The following is a 23,254-nucleotide window of genomic DNA, read 5'->3' as shown; positions in this document are numbered from 1 at the left end:
ACTCGAGTCCACAGGTGAAGCCTTTCCCCAGAGACATCACACTGGACCAAACCTTGATTTCAGTAAGAATGTCCTCAAAAATCCTATTTACTTTGGTCTCTGGAAGAAGCCAAGCCGGGGAGGTTTGGAAGGTTAGACTTCCTGGTGAGGTCACACAGTACTGTGTTCCGCTTCCCAGTCAAGCATTCCTCTCTGCTCCCAACTCACTGCTTTCAGTGTCTAAGTTCCAATGACTCCTGGCTCCCACCAGGATCTCCCACCCATTGACCTGCCTATGTTTTTACCATCTACAAATCTTACATCAAATTTATGACCACCATCTTTACTGCTACCCAGCAGTGTGTCCTAGGTCACGGGCTCATTTTTCAAGAGATTTATTTGATTTCTCTCTCTTCAAACCATCAAGCTGGACATAGTGGAGAACTCCCAGAATCACCCCCCTGGGAGACTAAGACAGAGGCCTCAAGTTTGAGACCTACTTGAGGTTCTTCAAAAAAAAAAAAAAAAAAAAAAAAAAAGGAAAGAATCAATGAATGAATGAAATACAACTAACATCATATGGACTGAGATTATATTTATATTTAGGGGTGTGTGTGTGTGTGTGTGTGTGTGTGTGTGTAGTACATACATAGAATAATAACTAGAGAAAAATCATGAATCTGAGGAGATGGGGGTGTTGAGAGGGTTTTGAGGGAGGAAAGGGAGCAATGTAATCAAAATGTAATCTCAAAATTAATTAATTAAATTTAAATATACATATATATTAAAAATAAGGAGGGAATCAACTCCCTACCTCCACATATGTGCCATGGTACACATACATACTAACACAAAAAAACACATATTCAGCACACATACATACGCAAAATACATAATAATGTAATAGTCTGACTTGGCCTCACATACTTGTCAGCTAAATGTTCATTATGGTAATACTTCTCAAAGATAGAGACATGATTGCCTCTGTGCCTCCACCCACCATTGCCTCCTCACCTAAATGATGAGGAAGCTATTCTTTACTAGTTATGGTCTCTCTCAGCTTCCAGTTTAAGCACACGCACACATACACACACATGTGCACATCCACACACATCCACACACATATACACACATGAACATGCACATGTGTGCACATGCACACACATCTGTCCACACACATGCACACACGTCTGCCCACACACATGAATACATTGCCTGAGGATACCTACCAGGTATCTTGTGAGCACCATCATGTGAAAGGAAACCTGACAGACACCTGGGAGACTGAAGAACTCGCCACAAAGGGTGACAGAGGTAATTCTAAGAGCGTAGGAGGGAGTAGATTTTATTTGAACAGAAGGATCTAGGACTCTTTGTCCCTGCTGGGTGCAGGTGGGTCGTGCCAACAGTGTGAAGGGTTGGTGAGGGGTCTCAGTGTTCAAACCTGGAGCAGCCCAACCTGTGTCCACCTGCTGGGAGCAACATGATGTGTAGGACAGACCCATAGCTTGTCCTCTGACCTCCCCACGATGGCACACGTAGGTACTCACACCCTTACCCCAACATGGTTCATGAATGAATGAATGAATGAATGAATGAATATAAGTGGTTTTTAAGCTTAAAAACATAAGTCATGAGTAGAACTTGACCAGGAAGCCAGAGACTTTTAACGTAAGGAAGGGCTGTCTGACCACAGTGGGACCTTGACAAAGGCAGACAAGAGGTTGTAGGGAAGCCTGCCCAGCAGTTAGCAGGGAAGGCCGGCAGCCATAATGGTGATATACTCTGGAAGGCTTCTAATTATACTACTGAATCGTATTGGTGGAGACAAAAATCACATCCATACGGCTACTGTCACTTCTGGGAAATGCTAGCTGTCTTCAAACACTAGACGCATTGAAAATAAGGAGAGACAAGACCTAAAAGGCCCTTGGCTGCACCCCAACTTAGAGGCAGGAAGGCAGTACTCATCAGCTGCACCTCCGGTCAGACCTGCACGATCCTGATAACTGAGCCTCAACTTTCTTAGTGTCCAAACACTCTCAACAGTGTCCACAACTCAAGCCGACTGACAGTCCAGGCCCTGTGCTGAAAGACAAAGAGTAAATAAATAAAAACCACCATAGGATCTACTGTGTGTGGGTGTGTGCATGTGTGCATGTATATGTGCACACATGTGCATGCATGTGTGTGTGTGCGTGCGTGCGTGCGTGCGTGTGTGCGTGCGTGCGTGTGTGTGTGTATGTGTGTGTGTGTGCATGTGTGGTGTACAGTGCTGACTCGTCCTGAGGCCCTGTGTGGGCTCTGCCATCTCTCTGCCTCCGACTACATTTCCAGCCCCGTTTGTACATTCTGTATGGTGTTCGCTTCTTCCTGTCTTTTTTTCTCTTCAAGTTTTTTCCATGTCTTCACCAAATTTTCTCTTGTCACAGCCCCATGACCTTTAACAGAAAGAAGCCTGGCCTGTGTGGCTCCAAGGGCACATATTCACCTCACGCAGTTCTGGAGGCCGACTGCAAGCTGCCAGTTGTGTGCGATCTACTTCCTGGTTCACGGCGGCCATTTTCTCAGCAGGTCATGCTCTGGGCCCTGCTCAGTCTCCCAGTACAGTCAATCCTAGGCCCCACAGCTTCTCAGTTTCCTGCACACTGTGCAGGAACTATCACAATCTTTTTTTTTTTTTTTCTCTTTTCAAGGCTGGAGATTAAACCCAAGGCCTCACACATACTAGGCCAGTGTCTTGTCACTGAGCTACATCCTCAGCCTTAAGTCAAGCAAATCTTTAAAAAAAAAAAACAAAAACGTAGACATGGAAACATGTGGGTCAAAGAACACGGGCTTCAGTTAAGCAGGCAGAGCAAGCATTTGAGTTTATTGTATGTGGCGGTTGTTACTAATAAGTATTGTATATTTCGAAGTTGTTAAGAGGCCATTTCTTTTTGTTAAAGATTTATTTATTTATTTATTTATTTATTTATTTATTTATTTATTGTATGTGAGTACACTGTCGCTGTCTTCAGACACACCAGGAGAGGGCATCAGATCCCATTACAGATGGTTGTGAGCCACCATGGGGTTGCTGGGAATTGAACTCAGGGCCATTTCAAATATGCTTGTCACATTCACAAACACAAAAGTTAGCAAGTGTAAGATAGAGCCGAGTGTTGGAAATCTGAAATCCAATGCTTAGAAAGCAAGGCAAGAGGACCGTGAGTTCAAGGCCAGCCTGAGCTACATAGGGACACCTCCACCTCAAAACAAATCAACACACACACGCACACATACTTTAATCATCCTACAGCATACACGCATATCAAAGCATCACATTATACCCTATAAAAACATACAATTACAATTTCCCTATTTGAGTTTTTAATGTTGGATGTGGACACCAACTTTAAAATTTTACCTGGTCCAATTTTAAAATTAATTTAAAACCTAATGGGGTGGCTCACGCCTGTAATACCAGCACTCAGGCAGCTGAGAAAAGGTCACTGAGCATTCAAGGCCAGCCTAGACTGTATCATATCTTCTAGGCCAGATAGGGCAGTAGGGTAGGCCCTGTTTCAAACAAGAAAATTTTAAAGTAGTTTTTCAAGAAACATACATACTAATTTTTTTTTCATCTAGCTAATTAATACTTGAACTAACACATTGAATTGTTTTTTTTTTCAATTTGGGGGATTGAGGAGAATAAGTTGTTGAGAATTTTTTATAAATTATTTTAGATTAATATACAGAGAATCAGTTTCATCTTGGCATCTTCCGTTTTCCTGATGACCATTCTCTATGCCCTATGCCTCCTTAAATTGTTCTTAATGTGAATAAAATATACTTCATAGATAAGATACCAACATAAACACAGTCAGTGGAAACCCAATGTTTAATGAACAGTAGGTGCTCAATAAATACAGTTTGGATGAAATAGGTGCTCAATAAATACACTTTGGATGAATCAATGGTGAGAGGTATCTAAAAGAGGCCTCCATAAACAGCCCTTTGCTAAAGAGAAAAGGGATTTATTGACAACCTCCTAAAGTTTACAAACACACAGTCGACACTTCTCATAAGGCTTGGACTGGTGGTCCCACCTTTCAAGCTGTAAACCAAAGGCTTCAGTCAGAGCTAATTTCCTAGCTCGGGGAATGCCCAAAGAATGGTTTCCACTCAGAGCTTCCCTGCCATCCCTCAAAGTCAGTGTCTTGGTCTTGAGCATACACAGAAAGCGAAACATTGCATTCGGCTACAGCACATTGGAGCTTTCGGCTGGACATAACACGTATGTCCAGAAACACAGGGTGTATTTTAACTCATCTCTCTGTTAGTGGCGGGCAGCGCAGCTAAGTCACCACGCCATCTTCTTGCAAGTGCAGAGCAACAGAAACAATTATTTACTGCCCCATTATCTGGGTATGTCCCCAGTGGTTACCATGGTGTAAAAGCCAAGTCGGGAGAAATGAAAATGACTGGAAAATATCTTACAAGAATGCCATGCCTCACTTCCTACACATCTAGAAGGAGGGGTTGGGGGGGGCAGGGCAATCATGTTACCACCTGAGCCCACTTGTCTCTCAGGATGTAGGACAGCATTCTCAGGCCTGGGTGACAACACCTGGCTCCTTGGTGAAATAGCACTGGTAAAAACAAGAACATATTAACGTTAAATTTCTTCTCTCTCTCTCTCTCTCTCTCTCTCTCTCTCTCTCTCTCTCTCTCTCTCTCCAGGGTGTCATGTCGCACAGATTGGTTTTGACTCATTAAGTAGCCAAGGATGACTCCCTGAGAGCTGGGATTACAGGCATGTGCCAACCACACCCAACAATACACTAAATATTCACCGTAAGTCACGTGTTGGTGGAAAGTGAGACGGCTCGGCAGGTAAAGTCTCCTGCTGCTGAATAGCCTTGATGGCAGGCACTACATCCCTAGGGCTCATCGTGGAAAGCAACAATCAGCTCCTAAAAGTTATCCTCTGACCTCCTGTGTCTCACCCCCCCATAATAATGATGCTAATAAACATTTAAGCAATATTAATGTTGATTATCATATAATATTGCTATAACATGAACATAATAAAGCCCTTGAAAAATTACAGAGTTGAAAAAAATCCCATTTAACTTTCTTTGGATAAAAAGATCACAATGAAACTCCTCTTTTAGGTCTTGCCGTGTAGCCCAGGCTAGTCTTGAATTCCTGACCTCAGGAGGTCCTCCTAGCCCAGACTTCTGATCAGCTTCTGCAGGTTCCTGTCAACACCCTCTGCGCTTGCTCCTTTAATTCTTTTCTTTTTTTTTGGTAGATAGTCTCGGTCTGTGTTCTCATTGGCCTTGAATTCACTATGTGGCCCTGACTGGGGCTAAGGGAAACCCTCCTACCTCAGTTGACTGACTGGGATCCACAACCCTAAACTACAAGCTCTGCTATACTTAACCCCTTTCAACCTTGTATTCTGCACACTCTCTAACCCTGAAACACCTTTCAAACATGTAAAATTCAGCCAGGTAGTGCTTTAATCTCAGCAGGCAGATCTCTATCAGGCAGAGGCAGGTGGACTTCTGATAAGGCCAGCCTGCTTTACAGAGCGAGTTCCAGGACAGCCAGGGCTACACAGTGAGACCCTATCTTGAAAAACCAGAAAACAAACAAGTATAAATAAAGTGTGAAACATCATACAACTAATATTCTTTAGGGCATGGTTTAGGACGTGCTGATAAAAGGTTACATGTGTGTTATTTGATTTAAACAATCCATTCACTCATTTGCTTCATCAAGGAATATTTACTGTGTAGGTGACTGTGCCTACAGAGAGAAGCTCCAGGATGCTGCCTTGAAGCCACTCTGGATTTAGCCCTTCCCGACTGATGAGAACGCTCACTTCAACATCACAGATGTTAAAACTGGAACAACCCGGGGTTGGGGATTTAGCTCAGTGGTAGAGCGCTTGCCTAGCAAGTGCAAGGCCCTGGGTTCGGTCCCCAGCTCCGAAAAAAAAGAAAAAAGAAAAAAAAAAAAACTGGAACAACCCAGAGATCATTACCATGACCTCTGCACAAGGATGAGAGGCAAACTCATGAAGGATCCTTATTTAAAAAAAATAATTTAAAAAAGTAAGGTCTACTCTCTGATTCCAGTTCCTACCCACAAGCCATCCCTGTCTTCCCGAATTTGGGAAACAATGTATCACCCTGGTAATCTGAATCAAGTACCCTGGCGGCTCATCCTGACCCCAGTGTGAAGGCAGGCAAACACCTGTAATCCCAGCACTAGGGAGTTTCTGAAATCATGACTGAAAATTCAGCTGTGGGCAATGTTCAGCAGTCAAGGTTTAAATGCCCCATGCAATGCCACGGAGCAGGTGTCAGAGGGAAAACCCTGCATGGGTCTCAATAGGTTCCAGACCCTTCTACTGCTTCTAGGGCAAACTGAACTGGGAGGCCTTCTGCTGTGTCAGCAGTTTTGTCCACTGTGATTATGTTTTCAGAGTTTCCAGAAGTAATTCAGAAACTGCCGCTGCCGCAGCAGCCACCCGCTGCAGCCACTGCCCGGAGTGGCACTTGCTCTGCCATGGCTGTCCCACTTGGCGGCACAAAGAGCAGAAGCTCCCCACCAACAGTATCTGAGCTGCAGTCACTGCCCTTGAAAAATTCCTCCGACCAGGCCAGCCAGGCAAGGAATGCGCTCTACAATCTTGGTCAACACAGTCCTCTGGGAGTTCCAAGCGCAGCGCACCACACCCCTCCTTGTGCCCTACACATGGGGTCAGTCATGCATTTCCCACGGTGTCTTATCTTTATCTGGGTGAAGAGGTGACCTCTCTAAGAGCAGGGTACAGCCACCTGTCCCTCTGTGGTGAACGGTTGGTAATCGCGCAGGGTGGGTCTGCAGCCTGGGTTGTCTGCTTCTAGGGGCTGATGTGGGTCTGATGTGATTCGAACGGCCTGTCTTTGGTTGCTGGCTTGCTGGGATCGGGAGGTAATAAGCAAGTCGCAGTGGGTATGGAATATGCAGTCTGGGGAGCTTCAAGCTATTCCCACTCCCAGCATATACCTGTTTAAGTATGTTCATAGACGTACACACATATGCACCCTGTCATATACAGACTCTGCCTTTCCTCAGGTGACCGTCACACTTAGGTCTCTATGGTAACTTACCACTGGGGAGCTTCCAGCTCTCAGGGAGATCCTGGGGTGCATCCACTACAGAAGCCGGCTCACTGAAAACTTGGCTCAAAGTTGAGTTCACTTGACGGCCAGGGGCCAAAAGCTCGACTTCCTTTCGGGTGCTTTTATTTTTTTAATTATTTTTTAGTTGTCATAACATTACATTTATGGAAATCAGAGAGCAACTTGCAGACGTCAGTTCTCTCCTTCCGCTATGTGGGTCCCAGCGAGTGTCAGCCCCTTCTGCTCTGCCTCATCAGCCCCTGAGTGGTTGTGTGTCCACTTAGGCATTGCATCCTATCTGATCACATTGTCACTATTTCAGTACATTTAATTATTTAAATTATTATTATCAATTATATATGTATTATGATGGGGGCTGCTAATGCCATGGCATGGTGTGTCAGAGGATCATTTTGTGGCGTTAGTTCCTTTCTTGCGTTCTCACCTGGGTTTTAGGAATGGGGCCCAGACTGTCTGCTGAGTCACCTTGCTGTCCCCCTGTGACTTATATCTATTTACATAAGAGGACTTCTGAGTTATTGTCAACCACGTGTTTGTCTTTCCCTATGTTACCCGCTTTTCAAATACTTTTTAAAAAAATTTTTAACATTGCTAGCAATAAATACAATTGATATATATACATATATATACATATATATAAACACATATATTGGGTTTTTATGTAATTTTTTTTTGGTTCTTTTTTTCGGAGCTGGGGACCGAACCCAGGACCTTGCGCTTCCTAGGTAAGCGCTCTACCACTGAGCTAAATCCCCAGCCCCTTACGTAATTTTTAAAACTGTGATTTAAAAAGAAATCATGGGACAAAATGTATTAGTACTTAACTGTCTTGGAGCCAGGCATGATAATACAAACTATAATCCCAGCACTCTGGAAATAGAGGCAGAAACAGGAGCCCCCGGAATCCAAGGCTAACCTTAGCTACATAGAGAGTTTGAGACTAGCCTGTAATATATAAGATCTTGTCTCGGAAAAAAAAAGATAATTTTAAAACTAATTTAAAATATAGAGTTCGGTATTATACATTGTATGCACATGATTGTACAGTAGGCATCTGGAATGGCTTTTGTCTTTTCCGTGTGTGTGTGTGTGTGTGTGTGTGTGTGTGTGTGTGTGTGTTCACATGTGTGGGTCTGTGAGGGGTGCGTTTGGTTGGGGTATATGTGTCAATGTGTATGTGTGTGTACAGGCATGTGTGGGAGTATGTGCATGTATGTGCGTGTATGTGCATGTGTGGATTTAGTGTGTGCATCCATGTATGTTTTTGTGTGCTTGTGTGTGCCTCATGTTGATGGAGCATTAATACTGGCTTGGTAGGTAAATGTTTTCACGTAGCATGGTGAAACCTTGGGTTCACCCACACTGTGGTACATAGCAAGATTTTCTTTTGTAAGAACGAAGACTTCCACAACTGTCCCTTCAGGCGCCCGTGGGTCGCATTAGGTGAGTCTTACTGTCCTTACATTGTCCTGAGCGCCTCTCTTCTAGCCCTCATGCTCAGGCCTATATTAACGTGTCATTACTAAACTTCATGTGTGCCGTGACATGCATGGGTGCACATTCACACACGCGGACATACGTAATAAATGCAATTTTTAAAAGGTTCTCAAATCGGAGGAGAGCAGTTTGTTTCCATGGCCTCACAGAACTGCTGCTGCTGCTGCTGCTGCGCCTGCGCCGCCGAGGAGCTGTCCTTTCTGTTGGGGAGGGTCGTCCTCCGCCTCTGAGCACAGCTCTGGGAGGGACGCAGGAGCAGGGAGGAGGGAACCATGTGAGGGGTTAAAGTTAAGACAAGCTGTGCCACAGTATCAAAGAGAAACAAGCCCATCTTTTTTGTGTTACATAATCATTTACGCGGTGGAGGTTGGGCACCGTGGCGTACACCTGTGGAGCACCGGCAGCAGAGGCATGAGGATCACTGAGAGTTCAAGGCCAGCCTGGTCCACACAGGGAGTGCCAGGCAGCCAGGACTATCCCGACTGCATCGTGAAAGATACAGATTTACGCCTGCTTTCGTTCCACCGGACGGTATCATTACACATCAAATATCCCGCATGTGACATAATTTATTAAAGATATTGCCCTTTTCATCTGTTCTCAAAAGTTTATAAATATAAACATGTCAGAATTGTTTGCCGATACTCGAAACAGTTCTAGGGAACTTTTTTTTTTCCGGAGCTGGGGACCGAACCCAGGGCCTTGCGCTTGCTAGGCAAGTGCTCTACCACTGAGCTAAATCCCCAACCCCTCTAGGGAACTTTTACCAATACTTGTAGGATGTATTCCTTCACTGCTTTCAGATTTACAAAGTGCCAGCTAGTGTGTGATCTGATTGAATCATTCCAGAATTCCTGTGAACTAAATAAGTATCATTACTGTGAGAGGCCAAATACTTTTTAAGTTCAGACTCCATTTTAGAGAACCTGACCTACGTTCGAACTCAGGTAAAGCAATAGGCCAGTACCTACCATTAGTTTTCAAGTTGCTCCTCCCCCCCCCAACAAAACTGAGCCTAGTTCTAGCCTCTAGGCTAATCCCCAACAAGACCTGAATCTCCAGGTTACAAGTCCTACCCCCTGCCCAACTATCTCTAATGCAGAGGGAAGCAGAAATTAAGTTTCTGATATGACTCCCAGCCCCAGCCAGTTACGCTAAAGGCCATTGGTAGCTCTCCAATTAGATGCTTAAATACACACACACCCGCTTGTAGTTTTCTATAAAGCCTTGCCCTGATAGATATTCGGGGCTCTTCATCACCAAAAGTGTCCTGTGTGATGGCGGTGCGCTGAGGGGACTGAGCCAGCTCAAATAAAAAGACCCTACTGTGAGTGATTGCATCGGATTGGCTCCTGTCTGGTTTTTGGGATCGATAACAACCACCCCCACCCCCCGTGAGAGCTGAGGGTTGGGGATGTAGTTCAGTTGATCCAGTGCTTGTCTAGCATGCAGAAAACCCTGGGTTCGGCCACCAGCACTGCATAAATCACGGTGTCACGTCCCTCTAATTCAAGCACCTGGAAAGTAGAGGCAGGAGGGTCAGAAGCTCGGGCCCTCCAAAGTTGTAGAGCAAGGTTGAGGCCAGCCTGGACTATATATGACCCTGTCTTAGTATGTGTGTGTAGAGAAAAACTGAAGTAGACACAATTTCTCCAAAGACATGTATTTAATAAACAGCTAATATCGTAGGGACTCTCCAAGTCCCTGCTTCCTCTCACTCCTTCACTAAGGGGCATAGTTATATTTGAAACAATGTAACACATCTTTTAAGGTCTCTAACCAAAACATCTTTTTAAAAGAAGGGTTAAATTAATTGCGTTCAGGACTTGGTCCCCGTGGGAGAAATCTGTACAAACAAGCAGAACCAACATCACATCTAGCTGTGGAGAGCCAACATGAAAACTATGTACACCCAGAGGATGGGGTCAGAGGACAAACTCAGTCCAGAGACCCTGCTTGAGAGGAGAAGGTCCTGGGGCAGCGGTCTGGGTCAAGCTGTTCCCAGTCTTTCCTCCACACTCACCCAGAGGCCCTGTGCTGGGGAAAGAAGCAGGAATCCCAGATTTTGCAAGCAACCAGCTAGGGATTCGCTCCCCTCCTCCCATTCCCCTGTCTCTGTTTTTCTCCTCCCTCTCCTCCCCATCTCCTCGGGAACACATATTGGAGACTTAGAATGTTCAGTGGCAGAAGCACAGACCGAGCATTAACCTATGGGCTTAGAAGTTGATAATGGCAGTGGGTATCTTTCTAATTCCCAAACAATGCTTGAGCTCGTCAGGGCAACTTATGCCTATAATCTAGGGATGCACTAGGGATACAAAAGTGAGGGTCCTTCATCTCCAGGCCACTTATTTTTACCAGAGAGAGAGAGAGAGACAGAGACAGAGACAGAGACAGAGACACAGAGAGACAGACAGAGAGACAGAAACAGACAGAGAGACAGAGACAGAGAGACAGAGACAGAGAGACAGAGACAGAGACAGAGAGACAGAGACAGAGACAGAGAGACAGAGAGACAGAAACAGAGAGACAGAGACAGAGACAGAGAGACAGAGAGACAGAGACAGAGAGACAGACAGAGAGACAGAGACAGAGACAGACAGACAGAGAGACAGACAGACACAGAAAGAGGGAAGAGCTAACAGCACAACATGTCAGAGTTGACTCTGCTTCCACCATGTGGGTCCCATACTCAGGTCACTGGTTGTGGTGGTAACGTCTTTACTGTAACACCTTTACATCTTCCTGAAAGGCACTAGCTGGCTAGCCTGTCTGGGATTATGAGAGGACTCTGTTGCACCAGACTTTGTGTGGGGGCCCGTAGGAACCCAAACTCAGGCCCTCGAGCCTGCAAAGCAGGTGCCTATCCCCCAGCCTATCCCCCAGTCTCATAACGCTGTTTGTCCCCTTGTAGGTGTAAGCCTTAGAGAACAACTCAGACACCTACTAGTTTAGAATACATGGGGAGGGCAAGGATCCCTCAAGAACGAATAAATTCAGTTTGCCTATTTATTTATTCATTCTCTGGTTTTCCTTTTCTAGCTTTTCTTTTGTGTTTGTTTCATTTGTTTGTTTTGTAATCCCAGTCTGGCTTGAAACTTCCTATGTAGCTGGGGCTATCGGTGTGCACCATCACACCCGCTTTCTTCTGTGCAGAGGGCAGAGAGCTTCCCGAATGTTGGGCAATCACTGTAGCCCCATGGTGCTCTGACAGAGGAGGCTGGTAGTGGTTGGGGGGAGGCAAGAACTGCCACAGGAGACAGTCTGCATCAGTCGCCTAAACAAGACTTGAGCGAGGCCGTAATGGCGTCTCTTAAAACACGCAGCCATTTTGTGGGGGAGTGGGGGGAGAATGTCTCAAGAGGGAACTGGGGTAGGTTACTCTGGACTCCTGATTATTCTCCATGCTAACTAAGCCCCACATGTGGTGAACATCTGAGAAAAAAAACTTAAAGCGACACTCACACGCTCTACACTGGAAGCAGCAATGTCTGTGCACGAGAGACAAAAATCATATTTTCACTCTGAAGAAGCAAATTAGGCCATTAATAGATGACAGTAGCCATGTACGAGCGCACGAAAAAGTAGTGAGGGGGAAAATGCTCTCCATATTAAAAACGTAGGTTGGTCAATTAATAAATAATAGCCTGAGAGTTCATCAAACCAAAGTTCTCATTATAATAACTTTACATAATGAAAATAAATACAATAAGACAGAAGGAAGGTATCTGCAATAGCACAAAGCTACTATTGGCTGAGTCAGTTTTTCTAAGGGAAGGAGGATCCTATTTGCAAAGAAAAATACCTTCTCTGGAATGGTAAATGCAAAGAGGAAGTATAACTCTGCGGCTTCATTTCAATGCTTAAATGACCTTAAACAGATCTCTTCTTCCAGCAGATGAGTGGGGGCCACCGATGCAGCGGAGCTCCAGGATTCCGGCTGTGACCTCACTGTGCTCTGCAAACAGGGTCTCGTATTTTCAACTTGGTTACATTCCAGAGCCAGGAGTGAGGGCAAGTTTATAATCAGGGAGGAAAATAAGGAAAATATTTACATAAATTCCATAATGCAACGTAAAAAAAAAATCTTTGAAAAATCCTTTGAGCTTAGTATCCGCGGGTACACAGTCCAAGTAGAGAGCAGCAGCTATAGAATGTAGAGGTGCAGAGTCCAAACGGAGAGCAGCGACAGAGTGAGGGGCGCAGAGTCCAAAGGGAGAGAGCAGCGACAGAGTGAAGTGAACAGTTAGAAACGGTAAAAGGTCATCCTCTTCAAAAGAAACACACACATGTACACACATGTGAGCACGCACACACATGCATGTGAAGACATGCACTGATGTACATCACAGTTTCCAACTATTCCCAAGACTTCACACACACACACACACACACACACACACACACACACACACTCATACATGATCTGAGCTTTCTGAATATGTCTTCCCAACAAAGATGCATCCCAAATTTGAAATCTTGTCATAGTAAAAACTTACCCAGAAGACCTCAAAATCAAACACTAGCTAATTGGTTGACATAGCATAGATTGAAGTGTTGTTCCAGGGGTGACCGTGTCTTCCTGGCCTTTCTCACTACTCAGTTAAGGGTCACAGAAAGGAATGGCACTGGTGCTATAACCTCCTTCTGGTGGCACTTACTGGAGTTTGTGATTCTGGGATCTACCGCTTTATAATGTATAAATAAAATCATAACTTAGCAAGGAGAAATGTAAAATTTTATTCATGGGAAAGTAACCACTTACGTTATAAATTTTAAAATTGAGCTAATAGGATGAATTGTCACACTTCCTTAGGTTCAGAAAAATAATAAAATTGTGGCATAATTTTTTTCCCGTAGGTGTTCTTCAAAATCCGTAATGAAGACCTTAAGATTGTCAAAGCAACACGTGACTGCTCTGGTGTTGGCCGCTGAGCCCAGGGCCCTGCACACTCTAAGCAGCACATAGTCTACCCATTAGCTACACTCTCGGCATTACAAGTAAAATAAACAACACACGGTTAAACCAGGCATGGCTGTGGCACAAGCCTGTAACCTCAGTATTTGGGAGGCAGGGACTAGGGATGTAAATTTGGGGCTATCTTAGAGCCACAGAGTAAGGCCCTGACTCAAAACAAAGCAACGCGAAATAAAAGCAGTAAACAAACAAAAACTAAAAACAAAACCAGATGTGTTTAAGTGGCGGCTGGTTCACATCATCCATCCACACGGAAGTTCCCTGTGAGTGAGGTTTTGGTCCCCAATTTCCTTTTGTCTTCTGAAATCCTTGATGAGTGTGAGAGGCATTGAAGTACCTGCCCCATTAGCAGCTAAAAGGGCAGCCGTGGGTGGTGGGAGGTGGGAGCCACCGGCCAGCTCCCTTGCCTGCCAGCGCTCGCCCGCTCGCTCGCTCGCTCGCTTGCCCACCCACTCGCTGGCTCAGTTGCCTGGCTAGCGCTCAGGCTTGGGCTCTAGCCTGGCACCGTGGAATTGAAAGAAATGAAGACAAGATGGTTCTTTCTGGCATATTTTAAGACTGCTGGGCCAGATCCTTTGGGGAAAAGAAATTAGTTTTCTGTTGATAGATATTCTTTTTTTTTTTTTTTTCTTTTTTTCGGAGCTGGGGACCGAACCCAGGGCCTTGTGCTTCCTAGGTAAGCGCTCTACCACTGAGCTAAATCCCCAGCCCCGATATTCTTTTTTTTTAACACCTTAAAGTCTGTTAGGCTGGAGGATCTATACTTCTCTAAGATCTGGTAAGTCAGTAAGAGTTAAAATCTGTTAAAGTACTGGGTTTTTTGTTTGTTTGCTTTTTGGTCTGATTTTACAAGCATATCTTGTATAATTTATAGTGCAAATTTAACAATAAAGGCAAGATAATCTACATGATGTAACTAAAAATAAATTTCATTTAAAAATAACATTATGAATGGGCTCAGTACTGCACACTACAGCACACTGGAGGCACAGACAGGCTGCGCTGTATGTCTGGTCTATTTCAAGTTATCTATACCTGATCTCTCCCCCCTTTTCTCTCTCCCTACCCTCTCCCTCTGCCTCCTGTGATTATTTTGTTCCTCCTTCTAAGTGGGATTGAAGCATCCACACTTTGTCCCCCTTCTTGTTAAGCTTCCTATGATCTGTGAGTTGTATTGTGGGTATTCTGAGCTTTTGGGCAAATATCCACTTATCAGTGAGTACATACCATGTGTGTCCTTTGGGGTCTGGATTACCTCACTCAGGATGATATTTTCTGGTTCCATCCATTTGCCTGCAAAATTCGTGAAGTCGTTTTGAATAGCTGAGCAGGAGTCCATTGTGTAAATGTATCACATTTTCTGTATCCATTCCTCTGTTGAAGGGCATCTGGGTTCTTTCCAGCTTCTGGCTATTATAAATAAGGCTGCTATGAACATAGTGGCACATGTGTCCTTGATAGATGTTAGAGCATCTTTTGGGTGTATGCCCAGGAGTGGTATAGTTGGGTCTTCAGGTAGAACTATTTCCAATTTTCTGAAGAGCCACCAGATTGATTGGCACACCAGTGGTTATACCAGCTTGCAGTCCCACCAACAATGGAGGAGTGTCTCCCTTTCTCCATATCTTCACCAGCATTTGCTGTCACCTGAGTTTTTTTTATCTCAGCCATTCTGATTGGTGTGAGGGGGAATCTCAGGGTTGTTTTGACTTGCATTTCTCTGATGACTAAGGATGCTGAACATTTCTTTAGGTGCTTCTCAGCCATTTGGTATTCCTCAGCTGAGAATTCTTTGTTTAGCTCTGTACCCCATTTTAAGAGGTTATTAAGTTTTCTAAAGTCTAACATCATGAGTTCTTTGTATATATTGGATATTAGCCCTCTATTGGATGTAGGATTGGTAAAGATCTTTTCCCAATCTCTTGGTTGCCTTTTTGTCCTAATGACAGTGTCCTTTGCCTTACAGAAGCTTTGCAGTTTCATGAGGTCCCATTTCTCAATTGTTGATCCCAGAGCCTGAGCCATTGATTTCTGTTCAGGAAAATTTCCCCTGTGCCAATATGTTTGAAGCTCTTTCTCACTTCTTTTCTATTAGGTTCAGTGTATCTGGCTTTATGTGGAGGTCCTTGATCCACTTGGACTTAAGCTTTGTACATGGTGATAAGAATGGATCGATTTGCATTCTTCTACATGCTGACCTCCAGTTGAACCAGCACCATTTGTTGAAAATGGTTTCTTTCTTCCCCCCACACTGTATGGTTTTGACTCCTCTGTCAAAGATCAAGTGACCATAGGTGTGTGGGTTTATTTCTGGGTCTTTCATTCTATTCCATTGATCTGTCTCAGTACCAATACCATGCAGTTTTTTGTTTTTGTTTGTTTGTTTGTTTTTGTTTTTTTGTTTGTTTTGTTTTTTATCACTGTTGCTCTGTAGTTCAGCTTGAGGTCAGGGATGTTGATTCCCCCAGAAGTTCTTTTATTGTTGAGAATTGTTTTTGCTATCCTGGGTTTTGTTATTCCAGATGAAGTTGAGAATTGCTCTTTCTCTGTGAAGAATTGAGTTGGAACTTTGATGAGGATTGCTTTGGATTTGTAGATCGCTTTTGGTAAGATGGCCATTTTTAATATGTTAATCCTACTGACTCATGAGCATGGGAGATCTTTCCATCTTCTGAGATCTTCTTCAATTCCTTTCTTCAGAGACTTAAAGTTCTTGTCATACAGATCTTTCACTTGCTTGGTTAGAGTTATGCCAAGATATTTTATCTTTTTTGTGATCATTGTGAAGGCTGTTGTTTCCCTAATGTCTTTCTCAGCCTGTTTGTCCTTTGTGTAGAAGAAGACTAATGATTTGTTTGAGTTAATTTTATATCCTGCCACTTTGCTGAAGTAGTTTATCAGATGTAGGAGTTCTCTGGTGGAATGTTTGGGATCAATTATGTATACTATCATATCATCTGCAAATAGTGATACCTTGACCTCCTTTTGTCATCTAATTGCTCTAGCTAGAAAGGGGAGATGTCCAGAGGGCCAGGAGAATGACTAGAAATATGTAGCTGTGGGGAGCGGGGAATGGGCGTTGGGAGGAGGAACAGCTAGAAAGTCCAAGACACCAGGGGTACAAGAGGCTCCCAGGACCCAGTGGGTATGAGGTTAGCCAAAATACCCAACAGAAGGGAGATAGAACCTGAAGAGAGCACCTCCAGTAGTTAGGCATGGCCCAGAGAGATGGGGGTCTGTGATGGTTTGTATAAACTTGGCCCAGGGAGTGGCACTATTGGGAGATGTGGCCTTGTTGGAGTAGGTGTGTCACTGTGGATGTGGACTTTAAGACCCTCATCCTAGCTGCCTGGAAGCCAGTCTTCCACTAGCAGCCTTCAGATGAAGATGTAGAACTCCCAGCTCTGCCTGCACCATGCCTGCCTGGATGCTGCCCTGCTCCCACCTTGAAAATGGACTGAACCTCTGAACTTGCAAGCCAGCTTAAATGTTGTCTGTTATAACACTTGCCTTAGTCATGATGTCTGTTCACAGCAGTAAAACCCTAAGACAGGGCCACCCACCCATCTCAAAACTTTTAACTCAGACTTGTTCCTGTCTAAAGGAAACACAGGGACAAAAGATGGTTATCCAGTGACTGCCCCACTTGGGATCCATCCCATTGGCAGACACCAAATCCTGACACTATTGCTAATGCCAAGAAGTGCTCACAGACAGGAGCATAGTATAGCTGTCCTCTGAGAGACTCTGCCAGCACCTGACCAATACAGATGCAGATACTCACAGCCAACCATTGGACTGAGCCCAGGGACCCCTAAAGGAAGAGTTAGGGGAAGGACTGAAGGAGTCCAAGGAGTCCAAGGGGATTGCCACCCAATAGGAAGAACAATATCAACTAGCTGGACCCCCAGAGCTCCCAGGGACTAAACAAACAGTCAAAGAACTAAAGAGTACACATGGAGGGCTCCAGGGCTCCAGCTACGTATGAAGCAGAGAATGGCCTTATCTGGCATCAATGGGAGGAAAGGCAGTTGTTCCTGTTGAAGCTTGTTGCCCCAGCAAAGGGGAATGCTAGAGGGATAAGGCAGGAGTGGGTGGGTGGGGGATGCATTCTCTTAGAGGCAAAGGGGGATAGGATGGAGGGTTTGCAGAAGAGAGACCAGAAAGGGGGACAATACTTGAAATGTAATGAACTAAATAATCAATAAAAAATATCTTTATCAACAAAATGTCTTGTCCCAATAGGGTTACTGTTGCTGTGATTAAAACAGGATGACCAAAAGCAAGCTGGGGAAGAGGGGGTTTTCCTGCTTTACATGTCCACAGCACTGTTCATCATAGAGAGAAGTCAAGGCAGGAACGCAAAGCAGGCAGGACCTGGAGGCAAGAGCTGATGCAGAGGCCATGGAGGGTGCTACTTACTGGCCTGCTCCCGATGGCTTGCTCAGCCTGCTTTCTTATAGAACCCAGGACCACCAACCCAGGGATAACACCACCTGCAATGGGCTGGACCCTCCCCAATCAATCACTAATTAAGAAAATACCTTTACAGCCTAATTTTATGGAAGCATTTTCTCAGTTGAGGGTCCCCCACTCCCAAAGACTTCAGCTTGTATCAAGTTAATATAAAACCGGCCAGCACATATCTTAGCCTTTATTCCTGCTGACATAGCCTCTGCTTGGGTATTTTGCTAAAACCATCTAATTGGAGAGTGTTGAACCAAAGTCTGTGCTGTTCAAACTATGCTCTTTATAGTTAAAAGAATATAGAAGCACGGATATAGAAAGTACGTTTCTGAGGTCAGGCAACTACTGACGAGCAGACACTTATTTATGCTCTAGATGCCTTAGGTAGACCTCAAACAGGAGGAGACTGTAAAATACGAATGGCAGCTCTGGGAGAGGGGGCCCAAACCATGACAAGCAATCACAGCCCAGGATTCAAAGTATTGGTAGCTTCTCTTGAACATTTTTATTGTTAAAAGTTTTCTGATTACTTACTTGAAACTGCAATTGCTGACACATAGTAAACACCACCTGAGGCACAAGAGTGTGTGGTCAGGTTCTCATCCTACTCTCACAGATTCATAGCGGATACGATACTCGGACACAGAGTAGCCTGAGTGGCAAGAAATGTGTTTACATGAAAATCTGTGCAGATGCTAATCTCTCAGGAGTTTGTAAGACTTTGTTTCTCTTCTGAGACCAAAAGAGAAAAAAAGACTCTTTATTTAAAACCGCGTTTGTTCATTAATGACCGTCGAACTGCGTGGGAAGAAACGAAGGCCCATGTAGTTTACAAGGTAAAAAAGTGCTGACTTTGTTTCCTTAGAGTGTGGCAGGATCAAGCGCAAATGAATCACAGAAAATAAATTTGGGGGACCATGATGCAGAAGATTAAAAACATACTCCATCTCCGTTAATAAAACTTCCAAAGGACTGTGACAAAGCCTGTCAAACTTCAGAGGCCCCTGGTTTGGCAGTTAAAAGAGAAGAACATGAAACATTTGGAGGATTCTTTTTTTCTTTGTAGATAATTAAACCCAATCCACAATCAAACAAATGTACAGATGTCCACCATATTTTCTTTGCTCCAAAGATGAGAGCTGAGTATTGGTGACATCAGATTTAGAAGAAACACTTAGACTACATTCGAGACATGTTACTGACTCCGTCTTCCTCCCCCAGCCCCCAAGTCTGAGTGGTCAGGCCGAGCTCAGGCGCCATCTTAGGTATTTATTTACTCGTTTCGTTGTTTGCTTTCCAGAACGGGGTCTTGCTATGTAGTTCTCTCTTAGAGACCAGGCTGGTCTCAAACTCACAGAGATCCTCCTGCCTCTGCCTCCTGGGTGCTGGGATTAAAGGTGTGTGCCACCACGCATGCCCATTCAGCCTCTAATCTAAATCAAATGGGTTTAACACTCATCCTCCTCTGGGGAGGCCAAACGTTTTCAATGAGCAGCGTATGCCCTGAAGGTGTGTGTGGTGCTCTCGTCTGCAGTGTGGGTGTGATACGATGGGGTCAGCACCTGGTCATCTCTCGGACAGACATCATTCATCAATGCTCTTTCTTGTTCATAAATCACGGTCACGGAGGATTCCTGCCTGACGGTTTCCATCATGGATGTGGCTTCGTTTCTCTCTGGGCCTACAAGGGTTTCCTTCCTTCCTAAGGGGAGACCAATAAGCAACAACCTCCTGCCTGCACTCAGAGAGTCTTCGCCAAGGTGGGGATGGCTTAGACTCCAAATGTTGTTAGTAGTTCTTCAGAGAACCATATAGAAAGCTGTTCTGGGTAGCTCAGGCTTGTAATCCCAGGATTTGGGAGGCTAAGGTAGAAAGCTCACCTCAAGTTCATGGCTAGCCTAGACTATACAGCGAGTTCTAGGCCAGCCTGGGCTACGGAGGGAGACTGTCTCAGAAAGGGCAGCAGTGTTGGGAGAGCTAGACAGATCTCAGTCAGTAAAGTGCTCATGGCACTAGCATGAGGCCTGGAGCTGCAGCCCCAGAAGCTGTGTGAAAAAGCCAAGGACAGTGGTTCAAGCGTGTAGCCCCAGTGCTGGGAGGTGGTACTGACGAGAGCACGGTGACCCCAAAGCAACCATACCACTGAGCAATCTCACTGAAGTGTGGATGAGAGAGAGAGGGGGAGGGGGAGGGGAAGGAGAAGGAGAGAAAGGGAGGGAGGGAGGGAAGGGGAAGGAGGGGGAGGGAGAGGGAGAGAGACTGAACTTGGCATGGGCTTTTGAAATCAAATCCCACACCCGCGTGATACACCTCTCCAACAAGGACACATCTAATTTTCCAAACAGTTTACTAACTGGGGACTAAGCATGCAGATATATGAGCCTGTTGGAGCTGCTCTTATTCAGACCACAATAGCGGCCGACAGTCTCTAAATGCCATAATAAAACAGGGCAGAATTACATACAAATTGCCTACAGGTAGATGGAATCTCAGGTGAGGGTCCAAGGATCCTCCTCAGCCCCTTCTGTGCGTGACCGTCAGGAGTCAGCAGACTCAATCTTGATGGTGTCTTGCAAACAGTTACAGCTGCTCTGACCACGGCTGTTGGGCTCTGAGGATAGTTTCCACAAAGCCTCTTAGCTTGCAATGGTCTCAGTGTTTTCTCTCATGGAGTTCTTTGCCCATGCAGCAGTTAAGAGCAGCACTTCAAGGTGTACGTCAGACCGTATATGACATAACCCTGCTTAAACACTTCAGGTCTCACGGGGTACTTGGAGTGAGTTCTAGACTTACCCTACCTCAGCTACTGCCCAGCGTTCCCCAGCACCGATGCTCATTCCAGCCCTGTGGACTGCCTACCCATGGATTGCTATGGACTGCCTACAGACCGGTTGCTCCAAAAGGCTGGCCCCTGATGCCCTGCTCAGAAAGGTGTTCTCTGGTCCTCCCTGTGTCTGACTCTCTGTCTGTGACCTCCACAGCATTTCTCAATTTACAGTTGACTGACCTCCATTCTAGGTTAAGCTCCCGTGATGCTGGGAAGCAAACTCCCTTGGCTTGGAGCTGAGCCTCCGGTGCCACAGGTGAGCAAGGGAAGGTAATGGTCGCCCTAGCACTTACCAAGCAAACTGATGATTCCCATGTTTATAACCTGTTGAATAAACACGGCTGGCACTGCGAGTGCTGTGCTTCTAGACCCAGCCTTGTCTCCTGTCAGCTTTGCATGCGTTTGATTTGTTCGTAGTGTTTCTGGATCACTCAATTCCCTCTCCATTGGCGGTAGCTCTGTGGCCTTCCTGCATCTGTCCTCTCTGAAGACGCTAACATTTTCTCCCATATCTCTGGTTCCCTAAACTGCAGAGCACTCGAAATCTGTGTACTGGGCAACTCTTAGGTTTAGCTGGACTAACGTACAGAAGAGCAGTCCCTGTCTGCACTCAGCTGTCTCTGCAGAGCTGAGAAGATGGACCGTCCGGTCCGGGTGAAGGGTCGATGGCTATTTGGGAGTCTCCATCCTGGTATTGCTAACCTTTGTATCCTGAAGGGGTTGCCCTCACCTCTGAGTTTATTTTCCTCGTGTGCAAATGGAAGGGGTTAGACCACATCCGTTTAAGGCTCTTCTGGACCTCAAGTGCCAAGATTTTTTTCTTGTTTAAGTTTTGAGATAGGGTCTTAGATATCCCAGGCCACCCCCAAACTCTCTCTGTAGCTGAAGTCCTGAACTCCCGCCTCCACCAGCCTGTGCTGAGATGATGGACTCCCAGCTCTCAAGGGTCAAGATGTTTAAATGCTTTATTTCCCATTTTACTTTTCCCCAGAAGATGACTTGTCTTACGTCCTGAAGATTCCAGCTCTTCACATGGGCTTTGCGGAAAGCCGTTGGGCAGCACCAGCAGGTCTAAACTGGGGTGGGGTGTTTGCTCTTTCTTGGCCTCCACCAGAGCAGTTCCTGACAGTGAGCGGTTCAGCTTCACACAGAACCTGGGACATGTGTGTCAGGTCTCTACTGCATTCGTGGCAATGAGCTTCTTAGCGACCGTGGCTTGCACACTTGTCAGTGGACTTTCGCAGTAGTCTGGGCATCCCACAGCCACCTGGTAACGGCCCTTTTTGGCACAGTCCTTGTTCCTTTTGTAAGGGTGGGAGTCATCTTAGACGTCAGGAACCCACATGTTACGATTTTAATGAAACAGTCAATTCCACAGAGCTCTTTCAGGAATAAGAATGAGGGTCACGTTAGTTGGGTTGAGGGTCTTTCCCCAGCATGCATGCTGCTCTGCACTCCATCCCCAGCACCCCTAAACCCTGCCACGCTGGTGTCTTAGTTTGCTTTCAATTGCTGCATTAAAGATAATAAACAAAAACAACACAGGAGGAAAAATGTTAGTTTGACGTACACACCAAAACCACCATCCATCCCTGAAGGAAGTCAGGGCAGGAACTCCAAGCAGGAACCTGAAGGCAGGAACTGAAACAGGCAGTAGAGTGGCAGGCTGTGAGTGTGCGTGGGAGTGTGTGATATATCCTGTATATGAGATATTTACATTATGATAAATAGCAGTAGCAAAATTACCGTTCTGAAGTAGCGATGAAGCGATGTTGTGGTTGGGGGTCACCACAACATGACAGACCGCACCAAAGGGTCTCAGTGTTAGGAAGGTTGAGAATCACTGCTGTAGAGAAATACTACTTAACTGTCTTGCTCTGCACGGCTTGCTCCGCCTGCTTTTTAACACAACTGAGGACTCATAGTGGACTGGACCCCACAGAGAATTGCCTACAGGCCAGTCTGATGAAGGCACCTTCTCATCTGAGGCTAACTGTTCCCAGGTGACCCAAGCCTGAGAAGAAACCCATCCAGCGCACCTGTGATCTTAGCGGAGATGGATCAGAAGTTCAAGAAGATACTCAGCTACAGAGTGAGTTTAAGGCCAGAAGGAAGGGAGAAGGAAGACTTAGTTGCTATGTAAAGAAATGGAAACGGCACTTGGTGTTTAGAGAGTGCTCCCTTGGGACTGAAGTGGTACGAGGTGTGACCCACAGCCCCAAACAAACAAACAAAAACCAAAAACCAACAAACAACGAAACAAGCGAACAGCAAGCCCCTAATAAGGACATGTCAAGTGCTTCATTTGCCTTCCTCAGCCGG

The 23,254-nt window shown here is 45.3% G+C and overlaps 1 pseudogene; it reads left to right on the top strand.

Moving 5' to 3' along the window:
• The first annotated feature begins 5,981 nt into the window (after positions 1–5,981).
• LOC148001178 (U6 spliceosomal RNA) lies at positions 5,982–6,069 on the top strand (annotated as a pseudogene).
• The last annotated feature ends 17,185 nt before the right edge of the window (positions 6,070–23,254 follow it).

The sequence above is a fragment of the Rattus norvegicus genome, chromosome 14, assembly GCF_021556685.1.
Source record: "Rattus norvegicus strain SHRSP/BbbUtx chromosome 14, alternate assembly SHRSP_T2T, whole genome shotgun sequence".
NCBI lineage: Eukaryota > Metazoa > Chordata > Mammalia > Rodentia > Muridae > Rattus > Rattus norvegicus.
Note: the sequence above shows the minus strand (reverse complement) of the source record. Positions and strands in the feature narration are given on the sequence as shown.